Here is a 4,615-nt window from a genome sequence, read left to right as displayed (position 1 = left end):
CTGACAATCAGCTTACACCAATAACTTACTACCTAATTATGTCTGTATCTTCTCACCTAACATATAATAAGTGCTGAAAGCGGTCTCTTTTATCTAACTTAATGTTGTAAATGCTTTGATTATGATGATGTTATTATTTGACAACTAAAATGTACAGAAGGGTGGTTCCATAGAAATGACATGACAGATACTGATAAATAAAATATTGCAACACAGTTAGATCTTTTCAGCCTCAACTTGTTCACAATGGCAAGCAACATTGCAACAGCACACACGTACATATACACATACACACATGTGTGCACATGTACACACACACATATACAGGCATGCTAAATTCAGGGTTTATTTTACAAAAAAGTTCAAATAAAATATTAGTGATTAGGACAAATGATAATTTACCTCATTACAAAATAATACACAATCCCGTCACCACGGGTGTTACATTTTACTTGCCTCGCCACATGTGACCACTTAATTTATTTTAATTAAGTAATTCATTCATTTGTTTGGTGCTAATACTAAGGCTTGAACTTAGGGCCTGGCTCTGTCCCAGAATTTGTTGGGTTTTTTTTGTTTTAGTTTTCTCAAGGCTAGCATTTTACCGCTTGTACCACAGTACCATTTCTAGCTTTTGCTGGTTACCTTCAAATCAGAATCTAATGGATTTTTTTAATTTTTTCTTTTTTTGGGGTGTGGGTCCGGTCTTGGGGCCTGAACTCTGGGTATGTGTGCTGTCCCTCAGCTCTTCAGCTTAAGGCTAGCGCTCTACCACTTGAGCCACTGTGCCACTTCTGGCTTTTTTTCTTTTTGCTTATGTGGTGCTGGGGAATCAAACACAGGGCCTCATGCATTCAAGGCAAGAGCTCTACCACTGAGCCACCTTCCCAGCCCCTGGACTTTTTGTTTCTTGGTCTGGTTTCAAACCTCAATCGTAAGATTTCATCTTTCTGATTAGCTAGGATTAAAGACATGAGCCATCAGCGTGGCTTCTATTAGTCTTTTATGCTTATCTAATGCACATATTTAAATAGTAATTTAAAACGTAGATGATAAAAGCAAGATGTGCAGTGATGATATTGTTCTGTCAGAAATTCAAGTTAGTAATGTAAATTTCTTGGTAAGATCATTTGCAAAAATTATCATGATATAGTGTAAGAGAACTTACTATTGAACATATAAGCTTTAAGAGCTTTCTAATGGATCCAATATTTATTGTTACTCAACATTATAAAAAAATGTATAGTGCTGTAGTAAAATCGAAGTCCTTTGCATGACTACTTAAATTCTTTTGTTTTTTTTTTTTAAAGACACTTGTTTTCATCTAATAAAGTAGGCCTGTCTATTGTTTTCATGTGATTTTGGTGATTGAAGGTGCTTAATGAGAAGTCAAAACATATTAGTAGTCCTTTGCTATCTATTCTCGCTTTTTCTTCTTAGAGAATATAATCAAAACAATAGTTCGGGCTGGGAAGGTGGCTCAGTGGTAGAGCGCTTGCCTTGCATGCCTGAGGCCTTGGGTTCTATTCCTCAGCATCACATAAGCAAAAAGAAAAAATCCAGAAGTGGCACTGTGGCTCAAGTGGTAGAGCGCTAGCCTTGAGCTGAGGGACAGTGCCCAAGCCCAGAGTTCAGGCCCCATGCCCGGACCCAAAAACAAACAAACAAACAGCAGTTCAGAATCAGCATAATATTATTGTTACATAATTATCCTAATTTATTTTGCTTTTATGTTTTTGGTTTCCTCATTTCACTTTCTGCTTTGACATTACCCAGATCATTTTTAAAGAAGTCATTATTTCATGTTTTCTAATTCCTAGAACAAGCTGCACATAAAGACACCCATGGTCCTCATTTTGAGTCTGTACCTTTTAATATTGAGGAACATCTTTCCTCTGCTCTCCATAAATTCCCTACTCTCAAGTTAGAATAATTTTGAGTAGTAATAATGGAAAAAGAGAATAGAAATCATGGTGAAAAAACATATGCAGAAAATTCACTGGATATTTCTGACCAGTTCAATCTATGTAGGGAAATACATGGACACCTTATTCCCATTGGCATTCAAAGTCTCTGGTTAGGCAATTATGATGAAAATGAGGAACAAGATGAACAAGTGAGGAATGATATCAATTGCAAGAATTAAATGGAGAAGGATCCAAACAAATTTTTTCTTTGGGCTGCTGAAAATAATCAGCTTACTACAGTGTGGAGACTACTTTCCGAAAAGGCCACTCATGTGAATACTAGGGATGACGATGAATATACCCAACTTCATCAGGAAGCCTACAGTGGACACTTAGACATTGTCCATGAGTTGGTGGCTCAGCGACAGATGCAGTAACTGTAGATGGCTGGACACCCCAGCACAATGCATATATATGGAATAATACCAGTGTGGCTTCTTTTTTACTTCATCATGATGCAGATACCAATGCCAAAACTAAAGGCCTCTTGACCCCCTTGCATCATGATGCAGATACCAATGCCAAAACTAAAGGCCTCTTGACCCCCTTGCATCTTGATGCTGAAAATTGAGATAGCAAAGATACTTTGGATCTCCTTCTGTTGAACCCTTATGTCAATCCAGGCCTGAAGAACAACTTGGAAGAAACTGAATTTGATATGGCCAAAAGGAAAAGTATGTATCACTACATCTTTGAAGTTTTGGAAGGCTGTACAAATTGTTCTCCTCAGTCCTAATGGTTTGGTTAAGTTTCTTAATTTTCAAAAATGACAGTCCATCCTTTTATGTCCTTACAAAATATTTTCACAATCTAAATAAAAGAAATCTCGTTGTTGTTGGTTTTTTTTTTTTTATTTGGTTGGTTGTGGGGCTTGAAGTCTGGGCCTGGGTGCTATACCTGCGCTCTTCGGCTGAAAGAGAGTGCTCTACCGCTTGCACCACAGCTCCACTTCCAGTTTTCTAGTGGTTTATTGGAGATAAGAATCTCACGGACTTTCCTGCTCGGGCTGGCTTTGAACCGAGATCCTCAGATCTCAGCCTCTTGTGTAGCTAGGATTATAGGCATGGCTACTGGCACCTGGCAACAACAATCTCTTACTGTAAAAATTCATGGATTCTGTGGAATACTTCCAAGTGAATTGCCTGCATTTGATGTCAAAATATATTCAAGAGTTTTTATATACATCTATAATGATTTCTGCAGAGTTGGTTATTTTTTAATCAGAAATAATTTTGACTTATCTTTTGAAATGAGTAGTAGAAAAACTGAAGTATTTCTGGTCATTGTCTGAAAATAGTCTATTTAAAAATATTCTATAATCTATGTTTGTATAATGTCCATAATCTTTTTTTATTCTCTCCTAGTTATACTCTAAATTCTACATTGTTTTATAATATATAGGTTCATTAGTATGTCCTTTCAGATTGCATTCCAGATAGAAACATTTTAAGATTCTTTTTTTTCCTAGGTCCTTATACTATTTTATTTCTTTGGGAGAAAGTGACAAAGTTGTCTATTTTCAACAGTTTTGTAAAGGTTATGCTATGTTAAAGCCTTTCTAAGGTGAAGATTTTATACACTGAGGTCAAACTAACTTTTAATTATATGAATTACATGTATTATTACATTTGTAATTTTGTAATCAGCTTTTTAATAACTGTTTTTCATTTCTTGAATCTGAAGAATGAAAAATATGGAATACTTCACAAATTTTCATATCATCCTTGTGCAAGTGCCATGTTAATCTCTGTATTTTAATTTGGGTATACGTGTTGCTGAAGCATGTAGTGTCTTCTAAATTTAAGTAGTTAATGATGCAATCTTTAAACAGGCTTATATCCTTGGGTGCCTATTTGTAACAAGGAAACCTTATTGTTCCTAACAATGCGATTGATCTTATTTCCCTAAAATTCTGTGAATACTGGAAAAAATTATATTGTTCAGTCGATTGCTCACATTTGAAATATTTTGTGTCAATAATTATTTTAAGTCTTTTTCATTTGGGATTTGATTTTAATTTCAAAAATTTATAGCTAGGTCCAAAGGTGATGGCTTTTTCAAGTACTTATTTATCCAACTGAGTTACCTTTGTGGAGCTAATGGATTGAAAGTAAGCCTTGATTAAGAGCTACTTCTAAACCTCTACAGCTGAAATTTTCCCAAATGAGGTCTTACAGGCACAAATATCTCCCTGACTCTTTACCCTTCTTCCATGTAGGAGCAGACCAACCAGAATATCTTACCCTGACACCCTAGATTGTCTCACTTGAACAAAACAAATCTTAGTTACAAGGGATCATAGAGAGATGAACATTTCAGACAGAACTGTTCAGACTAGAACGTATTTATCAAAATATAATTGTTTATTTTACCTACCATTTCAAAAGTAGCTAAAGACAAGGGGGAGAATAAATTGTTCATATGCATTTATTACCTAATCTCCTGGCCTGTCTACCATCCAACCATGCAGGAATTACACTACTGCCTTTCTATCATCAAATATTTTCATAGTTGCAGTGGAAGTCCCTATGTTTCTCCTCATTATTAGGCCTTAAATTGTTAATGTTTTAATCACCATGTTTCCTCTTGCTTCCAGGTTATAAATTTACAAATGGTAAAGCTTTAGGTCTAACCCTATCAAACACTAA

The 4,615-nt window shown here is 35.5% G+C and overlaps 1 pseudogene; it reads right to left on the bottom strand.

Moving 5' to 3' along the window:
- Window positions 1–3,654: 3,654 nt before the first annotated feature.
- Window positions 3,655–3,751, bottom strand: LOC122098332 (annotated as a pseudogene).
- Window positions 3,752–4,615: the final 864 nt, after the last annotated feature.

The sequence above is a fragment of the Dipodomys spectabilis genome, unplaced genomic scaffold (assembly GCF_019054845.1).
Source record: "Dipodomys spectabilis isolate Male_0828 unplaced genomic scaffold, ASM1905484v1 ptg000475l, whole genome shotgun sequence".
In the NCBI taxonomy this organism is placed as follows: domain Eukaryota; kingdom Metazoa; phylum Chordata; class Mammalia; order Rodentia; family Heteromyidae; genus Dipodomys; species Dipodomys spectabilis.
This window is presented reverse-complemented; position numbering and strand designations above follow the sequence as displayed.